This window comes from Dendrobates tinctorius, unplaced genomic scaffold, assembly GCF_039654945.1.
Source record: "Dendrobates tinctorius isolate UK_male_01 unplaced genomic scaffold, ASM3965494v1 ptg000070l, whole genome shotgun sequence".
Classification (NCBI taxonomy): Eukaryota; Metazoa; Chordata; class Amphibia; order Anura; family Dendrobatidae; genus Dendrobates; species Dendrobates tinctorius.
Genome location: NW_027361738.1, coordinates 90,530,759 through 90,556,084, shown reverse-complemented (window position 1 = coordinate 90,556,084; position 25,326 = coordinate 90,530,759). Strand labels below are relative to the sequence as shown.

The following is a 25,326-nucleotide window of genomic DNA, read 5'->3' as shown; positions in this document are numbered from 1 at the left end:
TATTATCCAGGGCTGGACCAAACACCCTCAGACCCGAGAAAGGGATGGCACATAACTTGGCCTTAGAAGGGTTATCTCCCGACCAGGATCTAAGCCAGACTGCTCGCCGGGCCGCATTAGAGAGGGAGCTGTTTCTGGCCGCAAATCTAACTGATTCCGCCGACGTATCCGACAGGAACGCCGTGGCTGATTTCAAAAGAGGAAGAGATGCTAGAATCTCTGACCTCGGGGTCTTGTTGGTTAGGTTTTCCTCCAACTGCCCCAACCACAGGAACATAGACCTGGCCACCGAGGTGGCTGCTATGTTGGCTCTAATCAGGGCCGCCGACGTCTCCCATGTTCTTTTTAACAAAACGTCCGCCTTTCTATCCATTGGGTCTCGAAGACCGGACGAGTCCTCGGCTGGGATAGCCGATTTCTTCGTAACCTTGGCAACCGGGACGTCGATCTTAGGGACCTCTTCCCACGCCCGAGTTTCCTCGGGATCGAAGGGCAGTCTATTTTTAAAGTTTCGGGAGAGTGTCAACCGACGCTCTGCTTCCTTCCACTCCTCCTGGATCATTGCCTTGATGTGCTCGCTCACAGGGAACACCACCTGTTTGCGGGACACCAGTCCTCCAAACATTTAGTCCTGTCTGGACTGTGGCTTAGGGACTTCTTCCATCTGCATGGTATTTCTGACCGCGTGTACCAGCTCGTCCGTATCCTCCAGTCTGAACAGGTACTTTCTGTTCTGTTCCTGACTATCCCCCAGGATCTCGCCTTCTTCCTCCTGATCTGAGTTCCGGAAATCGGATTCCTCGCTAGGGCTCGCCTCTGATACTGGGACTGGTTCCCACCTCGGACGCTTGCGACCTGGCCCAGGGCTGGGGGATCGACGGGACGTAGAGGCCTGAATCTCTTCCCTTATCAGCGACCTCATTTCGGAAAGCAGAGATGGCTGTTCCTCGCCTATGACCCTGGAGGTACAGGGACCGCATAGGGTCTTGCTATAGGTGTCTGGCAGCTTTACTCTGCACACCGGACATCTGACTGATTTGGCGGTAGCTTTCGCCGGGTCCTTTCCCGAGGGGGACTCAGCCGGGATTCCCTTTTCCTAATAATATAAGGGGCACCTCATCAGATCTGGGCTGTGGGGACGAGTGGGGAGGGTGGTCTGCGCTATGCGCACTTACCCCTCCACCAGATGCAGTGTTGCCTTCCATCCCCTGGCGTCCTGATGCAGTCACACAGCCTGGAACTGCCTGTGACGACTCTGGAGAAGGCTTTGGTCCAGGAGCGCGCGCGCCCTGGATTTGAAACCGGCGTCTGACGTCACCGGATGTGACGCTGGTAAGCCGCGCCTCCACTTCCTGCCGGGCATCTGTGCGCGACCGCGCTCGGCGCGAGCCCTCCGGCTTCCACTGCCCAGCGTCAGCGTCGTTCTGCGGGCTCGGCCCTCCGCCCCGCTTCTGTCGGTGCCCGCATGGCCAGCCGCCTGCGGGGAGCCGACCCGTCCTGGAGCCGAGAGCCCCCCCACCGGGAGGAACGGCTCCCTCCAGGAGCGCCGTCCTGCTCCTGGCCTTTGGAACCGAGGGACTCCCCACCGGGAAGTTTCGGCTCCGGGACCTCTTGACAGGGGAAGGATTGGACCGGCCGCACGATCCCCTGGGTCCCTCCGGTAAGCTCTCGCGTGTCCCTCCGTGCAGGGACAGGAAAAACACTGAGGGAAAGGGGGTGGGACATGGCCTTTTAACCTCTCGTGTGCTTTCCTGTCCCTGTAAGGAGGAGGAGGACGTCCTCCATAGTGCTGTCAGGTGGACGTCCTGGAAAAGGGAAATACTAAATAAACTAATGGAAAAGATAGGAAATAAGTGGATAGGGAATAGAGAAAAATAATGAAAGGGGAAAAGAAATGAGAATGGATAATGATAGTGTAAGTTAAAAAGAAAGGATGTGGAAAAGAGAAGGGACAGGAATAATAAGGCAATGACTCCAAGCAATACCGGAACGTAAGACTGTGGAGCGAACAGAATTCCAACAGATTGTTGTAAAAGATGGAAGTGCATCTTGTAAACCAATATTACCCTTCCCCCATCCGCAGCGGCCTGGCAATCAGAACTGAAGGAGTGTAACACTCCCGTGTGTAACCAAAGTAGCACCTGACAAACTTTTGTTTCCACAGTGTTGGGGGTGAAGATAATGCTCATGGTCGAGCAGGAATCACGAGTCTACCTTACAATACTTCTACGGTGCGAAGGACAAATTACCAAAATCAACACAGCAGTTCCCTGCTCACAATTAGAAGTTTGCAAAGCAGTAATTTCTTTAATTATCCTTTATGTGAAAGCATTTAAAAGCCCCATGAAAAACAGATTTCCTTGACTAATCATAACATTTGTTTTCCGTGGAGGCACTGACATGTGAAGAAAGTTATACTACCCCGAGGAAAGTATGTCAGCCCTGCAGCAAGGCGACAAAACCGTGGCCACAGTGTCCCTGTATACAAGTTAAACCATATGTATCAAATATGGAATGTTTTCAACTTCTCTATGGCAACTATAAAGAACTGATGCTGTGTAACAATAATAAATGTGGCTTATGTCATTTTAAATGATTTTCCACAGCATAAAACCTCCACGCACAAGAAAGTCGGCCAAACCAAAAGTCTAGTGCGTCCGGGGCCTCCAGATTCTTCCACGATCCATCATTGGTTGGTTGGTGGAGAAAACGTTCCGGCTGTGTGAATTTCAATGGTTGACCATTGGTGTGGTGATGAGACAAGCCTCCGCCATAGGAGTCGGCATTCTCTCATAATGAGCACAAGAAATAGCGGTTGGCCAAATGATTGTTGATCCGACAGGTATCTAAGGTGTATGGAGGCCTTAAGTAATACATTTCTCAACTCCAGCACATCCCCTTCTTCCTAAAAGGGTGGCCCTTCGATCCCAGTTCAGTAAGGCGAAGTGGATGGCAAAGACTGTTTGAAAAAGGTAGGAAATCCAACTTCCAGGGTATGTTAAAATGTAAAGTCTTTATTCATAATCCAAGACAGAAATGGTGCAAATACTTTGCAAACAATTGGGGTGAGAAGAACCCTCCATAACAGACACAAAGACTACAGATTCAGAAAAAGTCAACAAACAAGAATACCTTTTTTGTAGTCTATTGATCGTGAATCGGAGAGGTGGTGGCCTGAAAGATGAGGTTGCAAGGATACCAAATTTGTGGAAAACCTGGAAGAATAACCTCACAAGGGTTTATGGGGGAAGGGGCAAATCAAAGTAATCAGATCAGCTTTTATGAGTAGGTAAGTTCCAGCCCGGACCAGGGTAAAGCTGTGAGTGTTGTCTATATGGAATTTTCAAAGGCTTTTGAAAAGGTGTTACATAAAATGAGAGAAATGGAACTAGGATAAAATATGTGTAACTGAGTTAACAACTGGCTCAGTGAACGGAAACAAAGGGAGGTTATTAATGGCACACACTCTGATTGGGTCACAGTTAACAGTGAAATAGCACAGGGGTCAGCATTGGGCACTTTTCTTTTTCACATTTATTAATGACCTGTAAGGACATGCAGAGTAGAACTTCAATGTTTGCAGATGATGCTAAACTCTGCAAGGTAATCAAGACAGAGGAGGATAACTTACTATTACAGAGGGATTTATGTCAGCTGGAGGATTGTGCTGATTAAATGGTAATGTAGATAAATGTAAGGTCATGAACTTGTACAGAACAAATAATTGTATACCAAATAGTAAAAAAAATGAGTAAAATTGTCACTGAAAAAGACTTGGGCGTGTGGGTGGACAGCAAACAACTTTAGTAAGCAGTGTCAGGCAGCTGCTCTGAAGGCAAATAAAATAATAGTATGCATTAAAAGAGGCACAGATTGCTCATGACAAGGACATAGTTTTGCCTCTATACAAGTCACTTCTAGACTGCAGCCCAAAATTGTACGCAGTATCTAAGACAGACATAGCTGAACTAAAGTGGGTACAAAGAAGAGCAAAGAAGGTTATGAAGGAAAGAATAGGACTGCAGCACCAAGACCGGTCATCAGACTTGAGGTTATTCAGTTTGTAGAAACAAAGGCTTAGTGGCGATGTTATTACAGAGAGATCTGTAAAATGATCTCGTTACACCTAGGCCTGCGACGGTGACAAGGGAGAATCCTTTATCACTAAAGAAAAATGCACCATATTTTTCGGACTATAAAATGCACCCCAAATTATGGGGAGGAAAACAGGAAAAAAAAAATCTTTTTTATAAGATGGGGGCAGTCTTATAGTCCGAATTTAAGGTATCTTAGCTGGAGGGCCATGTCGGTGGAGCATGGTCACAGGAGGCATGGTCCCTTACTCAGGCAGTGAGACTATGGATTCTTTACTGTAAGGGCAGTGAGACTATGGATTCTTTACTGTAAGGGCAGTGAGACTATGGATTCTTTACTGTAAGGGCAGTGAGACTATGGATTCTTTACGGTAAGACTTTTGACTACCATCAATCTCAAGAACTATATGTTATTATTGAAGTACCATTGTCTATTCCTACAATATTGTCAGCAAATGAGGTCTGCTGCAATTATGTCACTGATGCAAGATTCCTGCTGTCCTGTCCCAAAGAAAAGGCATCATAACTTGCCACCATCACAAGAAAGTACCAAGGATGTCTCAGCACTGAATATGTCTCTGTCCGATCACACACTGAAGAATTGGAGGAGACAGAGGCGACTCACGAGTTGCCCAAATGCTACCAGACATCCCACTAACGCTCTATAGGAGCGCCATTTACAGGTCGATTCCCACATAACACATATTACTGGTTTAACGTCACCAACTGGTGGGTCTTCTCACCGACGTGACAGAAGGTCCCACACATTGCATTTTGATGTAAAGATCCCCATCTATTAGCTTGGGCATGATGGTGGCATATATTTTCTCAGTTTTTTTTTAGCATTTTTATGTACCACTTCCAACTGGACTTTCCCAAACACCACTGGCTGCCTTGGCTCTCGTTGTCCTGGTTCCGGTGCACACACCTGCATACTGTATCTCTTGTACGATGCGGATAGTAATCTGGGGTACAGCGCATTTTTCCAGTTGCAAGAGGGGAAAACACCTGCTGTAATTACGCCCTCGGCAGCATAATTATCACTAACTCCTTAAAATAACATCTAAGAACAAAAGGCCTTCAGAGCTGAAACGCTCGCTTGATTCTTAGTTCTTTGCAGATGTGCAAATAGGAAACAAACATGGTAACTGAATGCAGAAAAGTAACAGTCAATGTAAAACCGGTCTACAACATTATACAAAAAAAAGAAAAGGCGCTCTGATAAGTGCACAAGTACAGCATTAGAAAATGCAAATCGTCCGCCTTTGGTTCCCGCATTGTTTCCTTCATGCACAGAGCTGGCGTTGCCACTGGTGTTTTTAGATTCTTGTTGGCTCACTTATCTCTACTTCACAGCAAGAAATATTACAAGCGGTTTTCCGTGTGTTCCGAGCGCGCGCCGTCTCTATGCAAATGGGAACCAAAGCAAAACAAGATTTCTCCTTCATCTAGGACATAATATTATATGTTTTATTCGCCGACCAATATCTGAAAGGGACAGTCATGGCGGCTGCTGCACTTAAAGGATCATAGACCTGAAGTGTGCGCCTTGTTGGTCAAAGATAAACTTTTTTTTTTTATTATATATACGATAAAAAAGTATTTCAATTTTACATAAAATATAGCACATATTACCATTTACCGCATGTGACCTTTCTACTACCGTAGAAGTTATATTCTACATATGGAGCAGTATTATAGTAGTCATATTCTTGTATATAGGGAGCAGTATTATAGTAGTTATATTCTTGCATATAGGGGCAGTATTATAGTAGTTATATTCTTGTACATAGGGGCAGTATTATAATAGTTATATTCTTGTATATAGGGAGCAGTATTATAGTAGTTATATTCTTGTACATAGGGAGCAGTATTATAGTAGTTATATTCTTGTATATAGGGAGCAGTATTATAGTAGTTATATTCTTGCACATAGGGGCAGTATTATAATAGTTATATTCTTGTATATAGGGAGCAGTATTATAGTAGTTATATTCTTGTATATAGGGAGCAGTATTATAGTAGTTATATTCTTGTATATAGGGAGCAGTATTATAGTAGTTATATTCTTGTACATAGGGGCAGTATTATAATAGTTATATTCTTGTATATAGGGAGCAGTATTATAGTAGTTATATTCTTGTACATAGGGAGCAGTATTATAGTAGTTATATTCTTGTATATAGGGAGCAGTATTATAGTAGTTATATTCTTGCACATAGGGGCAGTATTATAATAGTTATATTCTTGTATATAGGGAGCAGTATTATAGTAGTTATATTCTTGTATATAGGGAGCAGTATTATAGTAGTTATATTCTTGTATATAGGGAGCAGTATTATAGTAGTTATATTCTTGTACATAGGGGCAGTATTATAATAGTTATATTCTTGTATATAGGGAGCAGTATTATAGTAGTTATATTCTTGTATATAGGGAGCAGTATTATAGTAGTTATATTCTTGTACATAGGAGCAGTATTATAGTAGTTATATTCTTGTACATAGAGAGCAATATTATAGTAGTTATATTCTTGTACATAGAGAGCAGTATTATAGTAGTTATATTCTTGTATATAGGGAGCAGTATTATAGTAGTTATATTCTTGCACATAGGGGCAGTATTATAATAGTTATATTCTTGTATATAGGGAGCAGTATTATAGTAGTTATATTCTTGTACATAGGGAGCAGTATTATAGTAGTTATATTCTTGTATATAGGGAGCAGTATTATAGTAGTTATATTCTTGCACATAGGGGCAGTATTATAATAGTTATATTCTTGTATATAGGGAGCAGTATTATAGTAGTTATATTCTTGTATATAGGGAGCAGTATTATAGTAGTTATATTCTTGTACATAGGAGCAGTATTATAGTAGTTATATTCTTGTACATAGAGAGCAGTATTATAGTAGTTATATTCTTGTATATAGGGAGCAGTATTATAGTAGTTATATTCTTGTACATAGGAGCAGTATTATAGTAGTTATATTCTTGTATATAGGGAGCAGTATTATAGTAGTTATATTCTGGTACATAGGGGCAGTATTATAGTAGTTATATTCTTGTACATAGGGAGCAGTATTACAGTAGTTATATTCATGTACATAGGAGGCAGTATTACAGTAGTCATATTCTTGTACATAGGGGCAGTATTATAGTAGTTATATTCTTGTACATAAGGGCAGTATTATAGTAGTTATATTCTTGTACATAGGGGGCAGTATTATAGTAGTTCTATTCTTGTACATAGAGAGCAGTATTATAGTAGTTATATTCTTGTACATAAGGGCAGTATTATAGTAGTTATATTCTTGTACACAGGGGGCAGTATTATAGTTGTTATATTCTTGTATATAGGGAGCAGTATTATAGCAGTTGTATTCTTGTACATACGGGCAGGATTATAGTAGTTATATTCTTGTACATAGGGAGCAGCATTATAGTAGTTCTATTCTTGTACATAGGAGCAGTATTATAGTAGTTATATTCTTGTACATAGGGGCAGTATTATAGTAGTTATATTCTTGTACATAAGGGCAGTATTATAGTAGTTCTTTTCTTGTACATAGGAGCAGTATTATAATAGTTATATTCTTGCACACAGGAGCAGTATTATAGTAGTTATATTCTTGTACATAAGGACAGTATTTTAGTAGTTATATTCTTGTACATAGGGAGCAGTATTATAGTAGTTATATTCTTGTACATAGGGAGCAGTATTATAGTAGTTATATTCTTGTACATAGGGGCAGTATTATAGTAGTTATATTCTTGTACATAAGGGCAGTATTATAGTAGTTATATTCTTGTACATAGAAGCAGTATTATAGTAGTTATATTCTTGTACATAAGGGCAGTATTTTAGTAGTTATATTCTTGTACATAGGGAGCAGTATTATAGTAGTTATATTCTTGTACATTGGGAGCAGTATTATAGTAGTTATATTCTTGTACATAGGGAGCAGTATTATAGTAGTTATATTCTTGTACATAAGGGCAGTATTTTACTAGTTATATTCTTGTACATAGGGAGCAGTATTATAGTAGTTATATTCTTGTACATAGGGAGCAGTATTATAGTAGTTATATTCTTGTACATAGGGGCAGTATTATAGTAGTTATATTCTTGTACATAGGGGCAGTATTATAGTAGTTATATTCTTGTACATAGGGGCAGTATTATAGTAGTTATATTTATATAGTGAATATGTTACTTCTAGGATAAGATGTGACCACTTGAAGTCATAAGCCTTAGGCTCCTGGCTGAACTATTTCGACATATAGATGACAGCAGGTTCCCCTCAGTACTTACTGTAGCTCCCAAACATCATCTACTTTAATATACACATCCCAAAAAACTCGGTTCGCTTTTTGACAATATCTACAAGACAGGTAGGAAAAATGATCTACACATCAAAGTCCACAAAAAATGATCCAATCATCATAGTGGTGGCCGTAAAGTATTTACAGCTACAACAGTGCCAATTCAAGGGTTTCTCTGTAACATAAGACACTTCTCTCCGTATGGCCCTGCGTGGACCATAACAGGACCTGCCATGTGAGCAGCCAATCAGCAGCTACCTCCTGTGCCTTCTGGGCTCAGCAATCAGTGGTTGGCCCTGGTGCAGAAGCGGACACAGATGTATGTGCACATGAGTCTGCAGGCGACTTCTCAGTGGAAGTTTGGTCACCATGTAAAATAGTCACAAAAGTGACTTTACTATTTTGTCCAACAGAAATATCTCAGCACAAAGGCAGAAGCTACAACAAGTCGTGCTCTGCTACATTCCCTGATGAACCTGCCTTCTGCAATTCTCGGAGGGCACTTTCCAGCGTTTGTTATTGCTCTGCACGTTAATACCGCATATAGTAGTTGCTAAATATACGGCTTTAATTACGCAAATAAAACCCAGATCTTAAAAACCACTAGACAGACACACAGAGGATTTCCAATTCAACCCCCCAAAAACAGTGATGGATTATGTTTCTGCAGCTTAACCATTTCCAAACCTGCGTTCTGCGGCCTCCTCGATGGATATTAATGCAGGCCGGGTTTTATGTATTCGTTCTCCATAACAATTTATCCTTTAGTCAGTGACCTTTCGGGGGGCTGTGCTCTACCAGTACATCGCTCTCTTTCCCGATAATACGCCTCAACAAATGACAAGCGGCGCGCCGTACATATCTCATGACTGCGCTCTCTGTAAATTTTAATTAGAAAGAATGCTTCACTGATTTAGATTTCTCCCTAGTATGCAATTACTGCTAAGGAATAACAAATTAAAACCTAAAAAGAAATGTATTACAGTGTACGTTGGGCGCTGGCATATTCTGATCCTTTCCCAAGTCACACCTTATATTCAGCCGTGCCATGCACACCGCGCGATGCAACTTTATGACCACTTATTGCCATCGCCTAACATTGCGCTGCCTGTGTCACTGCACCTGGCGCACCACAGGGGAACCAACCTCTCCAAGGAAGACAGAGGAGGAGGGGCCGACAGAGGAGGAGGAGGGGCCGACAGTGGAGGAGGAGGAGGGGCCGACAGAGGAGGAGGGGCCGACAGAGGAGGAGGAGGGGCCGACAGAGGAGGAGGAGGGGCCGACAGAGGAGGAGGAGGGGCCGACAGAGGAGGAGGAGGGGCCGACAGAGGAGGAGGAGGGGCCGACAGAGGAGGAGGAGGAGGGGGGCCGACAGAGGAGGAGGAGGGGGGGCAGACAGAGGAGGAGGAGGGGGGGCCGACAGAGGGGGGGCCGACAGAGGAGGAGGAGGGGCCGACAGAGGAGGAGGGGCCGACAGAGGAGGAAGAGGAGGGGCCGACAGAGGAGGAAGAGGAGGGGCCGACAGAGGAGGAAGAGGAGGGGCCGACAGAGGAGGAAGGGCCGACAGAGGAGGAAGAGGAGCGAAAGGCGGCGGAGGAGCGGCCGACAGTGGAGGAGGAGGCGGAGGAGCGGCCGACAGTGGAGGAGGAGGCGGAGGAGCGGCCGACAGTGGAGGAGGAGGAGGAGGTGCGGCCGACAGTGGAGGAGGAGGAGGAGGTGCGGCCGAACGAGGAGGAGGAGGAGGTGCGGCCGAACGAGGAGGAGGAGGAGGAGCGGCCGAACGAGGAGGAGGAGGAGCGGCCGACAAAAGAGGAGGAGGAGGAGGAGCGGCCGACAGAAGAGGAGGAGGAGGAGGAGCGGCCGACAGAAGAGGAGGAGGAGGAGGAGCGGCCGACAGAAGAGGAGGAGGAGGAGGAGCGGCCGACAGAAGAGGAGGAGGAGGAGGAGCGGCCGACAGAGAAAGAGGAGGAGCGGCCGACAGAGAAAGAGGAGGAGCGGCCGACAGAGAAAGAGGAGGAGCGGCCGACAGAGAAAGAGGAGGAGCGGCCGACAGAGAAAGAGGAGGAGCGGCCGAAAGAGGAGCGACCGAAAGAGGAGCGACCGAAAGAGAAAGAGGAGCGACCGAAAGAGAAAGAGGAGCGACCGAAAGAGAAAGAGGAGCGACCGAAAGAGAAAGAGGAGCGACCGAAAGAGAAAGAGGAGCGACCGAAAGAGAAAGAGGAGCGACCGACAGAAACAGCTGAAAATGAGAACATGTCTCTGGAAACTCTATTTAACAGATACTATTGGAGGTTATACCCATGATCCTTAAAAATTGAAGAGCAAGGTTCTCATCAGAACTGCACAGCTTGCATCTTCAATTTAATATGTGATCCAGTCTAAAAAAAAAAAAAAACTCCTATCCACTGTGATAATTATCACAAGGCATTGCATTTAATGGCCAGTCGCACATGTGCCATGTTTCTCAATTCACTATGGCACTGAATGGAGTTGGCAAGAAGCATGCGAGACGGACAGCTTTCAGTCTGCTAGACTGAATGTAAGAATGGAGGGCATAACTCTCCTGTTCTAGCGATCTATGGAGGTCCCAGCGGTGAAACCAACACTAATCTAACAAGTAACAACTTTCCAACAGAAGAGAGATAAATGTGTAAGTCAGGCCTGCAGAAATGATCACTTATCCATCAGATATGTCACTACTATTAAATCAGTTCACCACGACAGGGAACTCATGTCCTCTGTTCGCCCCTGTTTTTTTCCAGACCTAAAGAATTCATCCAGGAGCACCAAAGGACACTGATGAAGAAAGCAAAGTGCTGAACTTGACTATTATACTCTCAAAGAACAAACAGATTGGCTATGCGCAACCAGTCAATCTAATCTTCTCCTCTTGGATGGGAAAAAACAGAAAAACTAAAAAAAAAGTCCCCCACGCCCTCTCTATTCTGCTAATCAGTAGAGGGCCTAAGAATAGAACAAAAAAAAAATTATCTAGCATTTATCACCTTTCCAATGGATAGGTGATAAAGGTGTGGTCAAGCCTACGCAAACGCTCACCACTGGACGCGTCATGCCTATAAAATCAGTGATTGTTCCTGAGTTGGGTTGCTTATATCCCCCAGTTTTTCTGATTGCGGCTAGGAGTGACAGAGCCCTAGGCTCTGATGGAGACAGCCAAGCTCTAAACTCGACCATCATCATTACTTTCACGGGGCTGTAGTATATGCACGATCTGGAAGTCCAAGTAACTTCCTTTGGCTTAGACGCTGGAAAAAAAGACCCCCCTTTTTCCAATTGATGGAGGTCCCCGAAAAGGAACTCGCACTGATCTAACGGATGACGCGGTACAAACACGTGACCGCTTTAGCAAGTGGCTGGCTCTAGTTGCCACGTAGATCTAAGGCTAAAAGAAAAACCCAAAGATCGACGGAGACCCCATGATCGCCAGTGATGAAGCAGCAAGGAATGGTTGGTTTGGCATTTTATAACATTTCTTTAATTTCTGGTCTTGGACAATCCCTTAAAATCTAAAATAAAATGCATAAAATTAAAAGAAAATAAGGACAAAAATACACAAACGGAATGAAGGGCACACCACCAACGACTTAATATTTTGAAAGATGTTTTGATTTTTATTTACATTTTTTTTTTTTTTATAAGGGGGGAAGAAGACAGAAAATAAAATGCCAGCATTAAATCACAGCACAGCTCTTCATGTCTAGACTGAAAAAGGAAAGGTTAGGGCTTCTTCCAGCACATCCCATCCCGTGGTTAAAGGCATATCTCTCTACACAACGGTTCATGGAGCCCTACTGACTGCTGCTCTCCCCGGACTTAATGTGGCAGCTGACGGATGACGGCATTTTGAGGAAACCACAGAGCGGTAATTTCGCCGGCTATCTGAGCGAAAGCAATTCTATGATTCAGGATAACTACTGTGTTTATGAGGACTGGGAGCAGTCAGACTGTGGCGGAGAGCTCGCTTTGTTTAGTGCGATCGGTTCAGGAAATGTGTTTGATACGAACAAATCAGAGACGTAAAAGATGGATGCAAAGTGAATGAGTGGTTAAAGCAAATACGGGCCATAAATTATGCTGGGCTTTGCTAAAGATACCCATCCTCCAAGAGGTCCCTATGTACAGTAGAGCTCAAAAGTTTGGACACACCTTCTCATTCAAAGAGTTTTCTTTATTTTCATGACTATGAAAATTGTAGATTCACTCTGAAGGCATCAAATCCGCACCCATAAGAATTTGTATTATGGCAAGAAAAAAGCAGCTAAGTAAAGAACAACGAGTGGCCATCATTACTTTAGGAAATGAAGGTCATTCAGTCCGAAAAATTGGGAAAACTTTGAAAGTGTCCCCAAGTGCTGTGGCAAAAACCAACAAGCGACAAAGAAACTGGCTCACATGAGGACCGCCCCAGGAAAGGAAGACCAAGAGTCACCTCTGCTGCGGAGGATAAGTTCATCCGAGTCACCAGCCTCAGAAATCGCAGGTTAACAGCAGCTCAGATTAGAGACCAGGTCAATGCCACACAGAGTTCTAGCAGCAGACACATCTCTACAACAATTGTTAAGAGGAGACTTTGTGCAGCAGGCCTTCATGGTAAAATAGCTGCTAGGAAAGTCTTAGTTACTCACCGGTTAACGGTATTTTTCGGAGTCCATGACAGCACCACCTGAGAGAGGGGATCCGCCCTTCAGGAACAGGAAACCTACAGATACAAAAGGGCGGCACCTCTCCCACGCATCAGTTGGATTACAGAGCACAAGAGGACCACAATGGTTAATAGCAAAATTTATACACAGTGTTTATTATACAACTATTCCTTACTAGTGTACATATAAGAGAAAGAAGTGCATATCCAAATTTAAACTAAAAAAGGGGGGGAATATACGGGTGCTGTCATGGACTCCGAAAAATACCGTTAACCGGTGAGTAACTAAGACTTTATTCGGTCGTCCATGACAGCACCACCTGAGAGATTTACAGAGAGTAATAACTATTTAGGGAGGGACTACAGCCTGCAGTACCCTTATACCAAAAGAGAGGTCTGTGGAAGCACCCAAGTCCAGCCTATAATGACTATAAAAGGTGTTCGGAGAGGACCAAGTAGCCGCCTTACATATCTGGTCAATGGAGACTTCTGATCTCTCGGCCCACGAGGACGCCATGGCTCTGGTGGAATGCGCCCTCAGTTTTGCAGGTGCTGGTCTGCCCTTTGAGGTGTATGCAATTGAAATAGCCTCTCTAAACCACCTAGCTAGTGTATTTTTTGACACTCTACAGCCTTTCCTGGGACCTTGATGGGAGATAAATAGGGCATTCTCCTTCTTCCAGGGATCAGTAACCGCCAGATATTCTCTAAGGCATTCTCTAACATCTAAGGTGTGTAATTTCTCTTCCTTCTCATTAGCTGGATTAGGGAGGAAGGATGGAAGGACTATTTCCTGTGTTCTATGAAAGCTAGAAACTACCTTCGGTAAGTACGCCGGGTCAGGTCTGAGTATTACCCTATCGTCCTTAAACTGTATATAAGGGGGACGCCTAGATAATGCCTGGATGTCGCTTACTCTACGAGCTGAGGTTAGAGCTACCAGGAAGGATACCTTGAGGGACAGGTTTTTTATAGAGGCTGATAAGATGGGTTCGAATGGAGCTTCTGTCATAGCTGTGAGGACTAGGTTCAAGTCCCATGGCATGAATCTATCCTTCACTACTGGCCTGGATCTACCTGCTGCCTTGATGAATCTACTGACCCAGTAATTACCCGCGATGTTGCAGCTAAAGAGGGCCCCCAAGGCTGAAACTTGTACTTTGAGGGTACTAGTGGAGAGCCCCATTTCTAGACCTTTCTGAAGAAATTCTAGGATTTGATTTATAGGAGCCGAACCCCCAGCGACTATTCTAGAGTTCTGAAGGAATCTCTTCCAAATTCTGACATAGATCTTGGTAGTAGTGATCTTTCTACTTTTAAGTAGAGTGTCAGTCAGGTCTGGGGAGAAGCCTTTATCTTTCAGCAGTGTCCGTTCAAACTCCACGCCGTCAGATGTAGGCCAGCCACCTGAGGATAAAAGACTGGGCCCTGGGATAGGAGATCCGGGATCTCCGGCAGGACCCAAGGATCGGACACTGACATGGTCCTGAGGCATGAGAACCATGCCCTCCTGGGCCAAAACGGAGCGATCACTATAACTTTTGCTCTGTCTCTCCTGATTTTCCTTACCACCAGAGGTAATAGCGATAGGGGAGGGAAGGCGTAGGCTAGCCCGAAATCCCACTTTATCAGCAAGGAGTCTACCGCCACGGGGTCTTCTCTGGGATTTAGTGAGCAAAATTGCCTTACATTCCTGTTTTCCTTGGTGGCGAAGAGATCTATCTCTGGCTGTCCCCACTTTTGTACAATCAGGTCGAAGATAGAGTTTTTTAGGGACCATTCTCCTTGCCTTAAGAGATTGCGGCTCAGGAAATCTGCCGTGGTGTTTTCTTTCCCCTTTATATGTAGAGCTGTTAATGATAGAAAATGCTGCTCTGCTAGCTGGAACAGCCGTTCTGCTACATTCATCAGGGATTTGGAATGGGTCCCGCCTTGGTGGTTGATATACGCCACGGTGACCAGATTGTCGGAGAACACTCGCACATGATGGCCCTGTAGGTACACAAGCAGTTCCTTAGCTGCCCGCTCTACTGCTGTCAATTCTTTCAAGTTAGATGACATCTCTATCTGATGATGCTCCCATAGGCCCTGGACCAGAATCTCCCCCATATGAGACCCCCAACCGGAAGGGCTAGCATCCGTGGTGATTATGCGGGATATGTCGTACTCCCAGGGAACCCCTCTGGATAAATTATTCTCGTCTAGCCACCATTCTAGGGACTCCCTTGTGTTTCGGGACAAGGTTAGCTGGCCCTCTAAGTAAACCACAAGCATTTTTTGATGCCTTAAGACCTCGCCTTGTAGAGTTCTTGAATGAAACTGGGCCCACTGGACCGCCGGGATACAGGAGGAAAGTGAACCTAGAAGGGACATGGCTTTCCTGAGGGACATGGTCGGGTTATTGGAAGCGTTCAAGACCTGATAGTGTAGGCGAACCAGCTTCTCCGGGGGCAGACGGCATTCCTGTTTCTCAGAATCCAGGATCAGGCCCAAGAATTGTTGGATTCTCATCGGCTGTAACCGAGATTTTTTAATGTTAAGCAGCCATCCTAACCGTTCTAGGGCAGACATTGCCCTTTGTAGCTGTTCCAAACAATGGTTAGCCGTTTTCCCTACAATCAAGAAGTCATCTAAGTAGGGGACTACTAAAATGTCTGATTCACGTAGATGGGCCATAACTTCCGCTACTACTTTAGTAAACACACAGGGAGCGATTGCCACCCCAAAGGGGAGGGCCGCATACTGGAAATGTTGAACTGACCCATCTAACTGAACCGCTACTCTGAGAAAACTCTGATGATCTGCATGAATGGGTATATGGTAGTAGGCATCTTTCAAATCTAACACCACCATAAAGCAGTTTTGAAACAGTAATTTTATTGTTGAATTAATTGTTTCCATCTTAAATGGGCGTATGACCAGGAATTCATTGAGGGATTTAAGATTTATTATGGTCCTAAAGGAGCTGTCTGGCTTGCGGACCAGGAACAAAGGGGAGTAGAAACCTTTCCCCCTTTCTCCCTCTGGAACTTTAGTTAGGACCTTCTTATGGCAAAGATCCCGAACTTCAGCTTCCAGGGCAGAATGTTCTGATGTGGATGACCTAAGAGGGGTGACCTTAAATCGATCTTGGGGAACCCGGGAGAATTCTAGTCGTAGACCCGCAGCTACCACCCCCAGTATCCAGTTGCTATTAGAGATTAATGCCCAGGCCGGGTAGAAGGCAGCTAGTCTCCCCCCTACCGGAGCAACTAGTCATTGGGGCGGCTTTTTGGTGTCCCGTGCTGGACCTTCCTGGCGCCCCCCTCCTCCGAACATGAATCCTGTACCTCTCCTTCTTTTGTCGTCCCATCTGCCCTGATCCCTGGACGGCCTCCTACGGAAATATCCTTTCCTGGTAAAGGGGCGTCTATAAGAGGGGTTCGGCAGACTGGGGAACTTCTTTTTATCGTCCCCGGCCTTCTCTAAAAGTTCATCCAGGACGGGGCCAAACAGGTATTCGCCCTCACAAGGAATGGAACAGAGTCGAGATCTGGCCTGGATGTCTCCTGGCCAGCATTTTAACCAGAGAGCCCTTCGAGCTGCGTTGGATAAACCTGCGGTCCAAGCCGCCATCCTCGCAGAATCTGCTGACACATCAGCCAGAAAAGTAGCAGCACTTTGGATAACTGGTAAAGCTTTTCGAATGGATGCTCTTGAGGTTCCATCCTTCAATTGGGAATCCAGCTGATCTAGCCAGACCATCATGGATCTGGCTGAACATGTGGCCGCTACCGCTGGTCTCAAGGCACCCGCTGACATCTCCCATGTTCCTTTCAGAAAAGAATCCGCTTTTTTATCCAGCGGGTCTTTTAAGGAGGCCATGTCATCGAAAGGTATGGAGGACTTTTTGGAGGCTTTGGCCACTGCCGCGTCCAGCTTAGGGGCCTTGTCCCATTTGTTTACCACTGGGTCATCAAACGGGTACCTTCGTTTGAAGGCAGGTGGCAAAGAACCTCTTTTTTCTGGCCTTTTCCATTCCCTATCTATTAGGTTCTGGACTTTATCATTCAACGGGAAGGATCTGCGCTTTCTGGGATCTAGACCTCCGAACATCATGTCCTGTGCCGAAAGTTCTGGCTTTGTGTCTCCTACCCCCATGGTGGACCTTACTGCTTTAACTAACTTATCCATTTGGTCTAAGGGAAAGCAGAAACGGCTCGAGTCTTCCTCTGAAGAAGATGAAGTGGAGGCCGGGGAATCTGAGGAGTCATCGTTTCCAGGTGCGGCCGAGGACTCTGAACCAGAGAGACTAACTTCTCTTCCCCTAGAGGAGTCTTTTTTAGATAGGGCCTTCATTTCTGTCCTGATTATCTCCCTCAGGCTTGTGGTGAAGTCCGGTGTTTCTTCCGCTACCTGTATGGACGGGGGAGAGTGTAAGGGCCTGTCAATCTACCCCTAGGTCACCGTCCCCATCCAACCCCTACCGTCTGTCGCACACATGGCTGACACAACTTTTTAGGGTGGCCGTCTGGCAAAGGGCAATTACAGAGGGCACATTCCCTGTGCTTCTGCTTCCCCGTAGCTTTCCTTCCCTGCGAAAGAACAAAATGAAACACTGCATCAGGGTACATTCACGGAGATCTCTTACCCATGCAGACGAGGCAGGTACCGGCTCACGGAGGGAGGCAGGAGGGTCTTTTATTCTGGAGGAACTCCTGTGGCTTTGTTCGCTCGTCCGTTTCTGTTTCTTCTGCTGGCCACTCGCATGAGGTTTTATCGTGGCCTGTTTCTCTGGGCGCTCCTGCACCTCGTCCTGCTGCTCTGTGGGGGCTTCTGTCGTATCCATTGCTGGGCCTTCAGAAGCACCCCAGCAGCGCCACCTCCTGTGCTTTTAATGCCTCCCACAGCATCTGGGTCAGCAGGGCTCTGGCGCGGCACCTCCCACCCGGGTCCTCCCCCCCGCGACTCCCCCCCCACATGCTCCGTCCCCCTGCCCCCCCCCCCCCGGGTACCGCGCGCCGCCCCAGACCGCCGTGCACTGGTGGCGCATCCCGGAAAGCCGGCCGGCATCCGACTTCCGGTTTCGGCGTTCCCGGCCCCGCCCCTTCCGCTGCGTCACTTCCGCCGCGCGTCCGAGACCGCTCCGGAATGCCCGCCGCTCCCACATGCTCCGACCTGCGCCCGCCGAACGGGCGCGACCGCCAGCCCCCGGCGAGAGAGAGAGAGAAGAGCAAGCGGAGACCGGGTGAATGCAACAGGAGGGGTCCCGGGGGTCATACATACCTCCTTGTGCCGGCCCTATGGAGACCGCTGTCCACCGGACCCTCTGCTCCGCCTGCTCCAACCACTGCCGTGGTGACCTACCCGGCCCCACCGTGGCGCTTCCAGGGACCCGAGCTTGACCGAGGTAGGAGACCCCCCCGCTACCTGGGTCGGTCAGCCGGCCTGGGAATCCCTCGACGACTCCATGATGGACCATCTGTAGGAAGTCCCGTCCTATAGGAACAGGAAACCAACTGATGCGTGGGAGAGGTGCCGCCCTTTTGTATCTGTAGGTTTCCTGTTCCTGAAGGGCGGATCCCATCTCTCAGGAGGTGCTGTCATGGACGACCGAATAAACCACTGCTAAGGACAGGCCACAAGCAGGAGAGACTTGTTTGGGCTAAAGAACACAAGGATTGGACATTAGACCAGTGGAAATCTGTGCTTTGGTCTGATGAGCCCAAATTTGAGATGTTTGGTTCCAACCACCGAGTCTTTGTGCGACGCAGAAAAGGGGAACGGATGGACTATACATGCCTGGTTCCCACCGTGAAGCATGGAGGAGGAGGTGAGATGTGTGGGGGTGCTTTCCTGGTGACACTGCTGGGGAGTTATTAAAAATTGAAGGCATACTGAACCAGCATGGCTACCACAGCATCTTGAAGCGGCATGCTATTCCATCCGATTTGCGTTTAGTTGGACCATCATTTATTTTTCAACAGGACAATGACCCCAAACACAACTCCAGGCTGTGTAAAGGCTATTTGACCAAGAAGGAGAGTGATTGGGTGCTACGCCAGATGACCTGGCCTCCACAGTCACCAGACCTGAACCCAATCGAGAAGGTTTTGGGTGAGCTGGACCGCAGAGTGAAGGCAAAAGGGCCAACAAGTGCTAAGCATCTCTGTGAACTCCTTCAAGACTGTTGGAAGACCATTTCCGGTGACTACCTCTTGAAGCTCATCAAGAGAATGCAAAGAGTGTGCAAAGCAGTAATCAAAGCAAAAGGTGGCTACTTTGAAAAACCTAGAATATAAGACATATTTTCACTTGTTTCACACTTTTTTATTAATTATATAATTCCACATGTGTTAATTCATAGTTTTGATGCCTTCAGAGTGAATCTACAATTTTCATAGTCATGAAAATAAAGAAAACTCTTTGAATGAGAAGGTGTGTCCAAACTTTTGGTTTGTACTGTACAATACAATATAACTGCCATAATACTGCTCCTATTTACAATAATATAACTAATACTGTCTCCTATGTACAAGAATATAACTGCTATAATACTACTCCTATGTACAAGAATATAACTACTATAATACTGCCCCTATGTACAAGAATATATCTACTAAAATACTGGCCCCTATATACAAGAATATAACTACTACAATACAGTCTCCTATGTACAAGAATATAACTACTACAATACTGCTCCTATATACAAGAATATAACTACTATAATACAGTCTCCTATGTACAAGAATATAACTACTATAATACTGCTCCTATGTATAAGAATATGACTACCATAATACTGCTCCTATGTACAAGATTAGTACTATAATACTGCCCCTATGTACAAGAATATAACTACTATAATACTGCCCCTATATACAAGAATATAACTACTATAATACTGCCCCTATGTACAAGAATATAACTACTATAATACTGTCTCCTATGTACAAGAATATAACAACTACAATATTGCTCCAATGTACAAGAATATAACTACTATAATACTGCTCCTATGTACAAGATTAGTACTATAATACTGCCCCTATGTACAAGAATATAACTACTATAATACTGCCCCTATGTACAAGAATATAACTACTATAATACTGCCCCTATGTACAAGAATATAACTACTATAATACTGCTCCTACGTATAAGAATATAATTACTATAATACTGCTCCCTATGTGCAAGAATATAACTACTATAATACTGCCCCCTATGTACAAGAATATAACTACTATAATACTGCCCCCTATGTACAAGAATATAACTACTATAATACTGCCCCAATGTACAAGAATATAACTACTATAACACTGCCTGTCACGGGGTCCTTCTCTGGTATCACACAATCAACAGAGCAAGCGAAGAGTGAACAATTCCAAGACCTTTATTCAGGCAAAAATACGAAAAGGTCCATATTCAGTCCACCACAGAAAGGATAAGATAGTCCAGAATAAGAATGCAGTCCAGTATCAGGATAAAATGTCCAGGGAAACGAGATTCCACAACTCTAGCATTCAGAGGATAAAATTGGAACCTTCTCTCTGAAATGCAGCCTTTTCACCATCATGTCTACACCGGAACTGACTTGTCCAGCTGCCGTTCTTCCCCCCACCCCCTTCCTTGTCCAGGGGTAGTCCAACAAGTAGCCTCCCAGAGGAGAACAAAAGGCCTCAGGGATTAATGCACTACAGGGGGTCATCAAGAGACAGATACAGTGAGGCTGTAGACTTACAATGTAATAAGAAAAACACTATGAAAATAACTGGAATTGTTAAAAATAGGAATATACAAAAAATGACATCAACATAACATATCACACCATCACAACCTCTCCCCCCCATAATAAGTGAGCACGCCATGAGGTCTACACAGACCTCTGGCCTGCTCACTTTAGTCCACATTGCTCAGTTATTTATAGTTCCTTGTACAATGGCAGGGGTAGGTCGGCCTGGGGAGCCTATGGTTCTTCTTGTCGAGACAGTCCATCGGCGTTCTGGTGTTGGCTTCCCCGCTTTTATTGGATGGAGAAGCTGTAGGGTTGTAAGGACAAGCTCCACCGCAGCAATCTTCCATTGTCCCCTGATACGCGGTTCAGCCATGTGAGGGGGTTGTGGTCTGTAACAATTGTAAAGTCTCTGCCATACAAGTAGGGCTGCAGTTTTTTTAGCGCCCATACGATGGCAAGGCACTCCTTTTCAATAGTGGCATAGGCAACTTCCTGATCCAGTAGTTTCCGACTGGCAAAAGCAACAGGATGTTCTTCTCCGGCGGCGTTCACTTGGCTAAGAACTGCCCCAATCCTAAAGGTGGATGCATCTGTCTGCACGAGGAACCTGCGTTTATAATCCGGGGCAGCCAAGACAGGAGCAGTGACGAGGGCAGTCTTTAACGCTGAAAAGGCATCCTCGCATGCCGTCGTCAACGTCACATTCCTAGGCATGTTCTTGCGGGTCAGGTCGGTTAGGGGCTTGGCCAAGGTGCTGAAGTTAGAAACAAATTTGCAATAGTAACCAGCAGTTCCTAAAAACGCAAGTACCTGCTTTTTAGTCTGGGGTCTACACCAGTTGCTAATGGCTTCCACCTTGGCAGGCTCAGGCCTTAGTGTCCCACCCCCTACTCTATGCCCGAGGTACTGCACCTCAGCCATCCCTATTTGGCACTTATCAGGGCAAATGGTCAGTCCTGCAGTAAGGATACAGTCCAGCACTATGCCGAAGTGTTTAAGATGTTCCTCCCAGGTTGTGGTAAAAATGGCGATGTCGTCTAAGTAAGCACAAGCAAAGTCCTGACAGTGTTGTAACAGTCGATCCACCAGTCTCTGGAAAGTAGCGGGGGCAGTTTTCATCCCAAAGGGCATTCCCAGGAACTCAAAGCCCAAATGGAGTAATGAAGGCTGAGCGCTCCCGAGCGTCCTCCGTTAGGGGTATCTGCCAGTACCCCTTGCTCAAGTCTAACGTGGTCACAAATTGGACACTGGCCAGACGATCCAATAGATCATCAATCCTGGGCATGGGATAAGCATCACTCTTGGTGGCATCATTTAGTCGTCTGTAATCAACACAGAATCGTGTTGTACCATCCTTCTTAGGGACCAGGACGACAGGAGAGGCCCAAGAACTGTGAGATGGCTGAATAACTCCCAGTTGTTTCATCTCCTCCAGTTCATTCTTTATCATGCCTTGAACAGCCTCTGGAACCCGGTAGGCAGCCTGCTGGATGGGGCGTTGTCTGGGGGTTTCCTCATGGTGACTGGTGAGAGTAGTCTTCCCCGGCTTTGAGGAGAAAGCAGCAGCCCTCGGCCTTAGTACGGCGACAATATCGTCCTTTTGTATATCCGATAAATGGGAGCCCAGGGGCACTTGTTCCAGTGATCCTCCCGCTTGGGCAACCTGGAGGAGATCTGGGAGATACTCGTCGTCGGCGGTATCACTAGGGGGGTGGCAGACAGCTAGAACAGGCAGAGATCGGTCGTGGTAGTCTTTCAGCATGTTAATGTGGACGGTTTTCTGTCGTCGACCACTAGAGTCCAGGACAATAACATAGTGTCATTAATTTTCTTGACAACCTGGTAAGGGCCTTCCCACACTGCTTGAAGCTTGTTGGCAGGGGAAGCAGTAATCATGAGCACTTGCTGTCCTTCCATAAATTCCCGGTTCCTGGCATTACGGTCATACCAGGTTTTTTGTCTGGACTGGGCCATTCGCTGATGTTCTTTAGCGAAGGTAGCTAGCTGGGCGAGACGGTCTCGGAGCTCTAGAAGATAGGGAACGATGGGCATTCCGGTATCTGAGATGTCTCCCTCCAAATGTTCTTTCAGAAGAGTGAGAGGCCCACGGACCTCCCGGCTAAACAGTAGTTTGAAGGGAGAGAACCCTGTGGACTCTTGGGGAACCTCCCGATAGGCGAAGAGGAGATGTGTCAGGTACTTTTCCCAGTCTTTTTCAACGTCAACAAAAGCCCTCAGCATATTTTTTAGGGTTCCATTAAAGTGTTAACATAGTCCGTTGGTCTGCGGGTGGTATGGGGTGGTGAGAATGGCTCGAACACCACAGGTATGCCATAGGGACTGGTCCAGATCTGACATGAACTGAGTGCCTTGATCTGACAATATTTCACTAGGAAACCCTACCCGGGTAAAGATGGTAACAAGGGCCTCGGCTACCTTTACTGCTGTAATACTGGACAGGGCCACAGCTTCAGGATACCTAGTGGCATAGTCCACCACGGTCAGGATATATTTTTTCCCCGACCTGCTGGGGTGGGCCAGAGGACCTATGATGTCGACGGCTACACGTTGAAATGGTTCCTCAATTATGGGCAGGGATACCTTATGTCGAGCTCCTGGATGCCGCATTCGCTGGCACACATCACAGGTGCGGTAATAATGGGCTACAGACTGCGAGACGCCCGGCCAGTAAAAACTTTGGGTGAGTCTCTTTTCAGTCCTTTTTCTCCCTTGATGCCCAACCAAGGGGATGTTATGGGCCAGTTGAAGTAGCTGTGCCCTGTACTTCTGAGGGACAATGAGTTGCCTGGTCGTTGCGTCAGGGTTGCCCTGGTCACTGCCCTTTGTTACACGATAATACAGTCCGTTTTCTCAAATGAAGCCATCCCCATTATCTCCCATGTGCCCAGTTTCTACCTTTCGCCTAAGGGCTGCTAAGGTAGTGTCACCCTCTATTTCTCTCCTAAACTCCTCTCTGTCCCAAGACTCTCCCAATGTAGTAGCAGCGAAAGTATTGCTTACCGACTCTGATGCGGTTCGTGGTGGTTGCTCCTTGGTGGGGTCCGGATGACGTAGTGCTTGAAGGGCCTGTAGTCGGGTGACTGCTCCCACAAATTGGCACTGTAACTCCCCAATGTCGTTCCCAAAGAGGATATCTGCAGGAAGTCCTCCCATAACTCCAATCCAACACAGTTTTTCTCCACAACCATAATCCAAACGCACAGAAGCTCACTGTATATATTTGCGGGCACCGCCCGCCAGGACAATGGGAATTCCCGGACCCTGGTAAATTGCCTAGGGTCGAACCACACGGGGGTCAGCGATAGTCAAGAATGCCCCCGAGTCTCTAAATCCTGACACTTTGTATCCATCAATAAAGACATCCTACAGGTGGCGTTGCCATTGCTCTGAGTAACTAAAGGACAGAGGCCGGAGTCCGTACACTCCAGGAGGGGTATCTATGGTGCCGTGGTCGGTGGTCCACTCTGGTGAGGGTGGTGGTAGCTCTTCTCAGGTGTGGTGGAATGTACAAGATGCACTGGACGAGGTGGGGCTGCGTGGGGCTCCCTCCGAATCTTGGAGGGGCAGCCAGACTGCAAATGTCCAGGTTGCCCACACCCATAACACCTCCTCTCTGTGATACCCCCAGGTCGTGGTCGGAACTGTTGGGGCCTAGGATTGTGAGCCGTGATTGTCATCGGCTTGCGACTAGGTGGAAGGGCAGATATAATTGGAGGGGGACGGGGCGCGGGAGCAGGCCGTGGTTCATTGTCCAGAAGCCTCTTCCATTGCGGCCGGATAGTAAGGGCTTCATCGGCCAGGGCTGCAGCTCTATCCACGGTACACGGCGTGCGCTCCCGGACCCATTCCCGTACCTCTGCAGGGCACTTGGCAAGAAATTGTTCTATAAGGAACGCCTGTATAACATCTTCCACAGTAAAGGCGTTTTCTGCTTCCAGCCATCTCCGACATGCCTCGGACATCTTATGTGCATACATCCTAAACGATCCCTCCGTGGTGCATGGGAGGTCTCGGAACTTGGCCCTATATGAGTCTGGGGTAATAGCATGGTAATCCAGGATAGTCCGCTTTACAATGTTATAATCCCGATTCCGCAGTGCATCAATGGTTAGGTAAGCCTCCGCCAAGCTTCCGTTCAGGAGCCCCACTAACTAACGCATCCAGCTAGAGTGGGGCACCTCCATCACAGCACACTGCTGCTCAAAGTCTTTGAAGAACCCCTCCACATCTCCAGAAGCCTCATCAAATGGCGTAAACTCTGTCCGGGTGATCCGTACAGGCTCCCGGATTGTTGGGGTTACACTCCACATTGCGTTACTCCCTTTTTCAAGCTCCATTGCTTCCAGTCTCCGCTGTGCCCGGCGGGCAGCCTCCTCTTTGTACTCCTGAGAGATGCCGGGGCCCAGAACCGCCATCTCTTCTTCATACCACACCAACCACTGGCTTTTCTGGATGGGGATCCCTGTCTCCAGTGCTCGTCCTTCAGACATCTGGGA

The 25,326-nt window shown here is 46.6% G+C and overlaps 1 protein-coding gene across 9 annotated transcripts in view; it reads right to left on the bottom strand.

The window, feature by feature from the left end:
- PHF14 (PHD finger protein 14) overlaps window positions 1-25,326 on the bottom strand; it is a 311,444-nt gene that overhangs the window by 130,606 nt on the left and 155,512 nt on the right. The window lies entirely within an intron of this gene.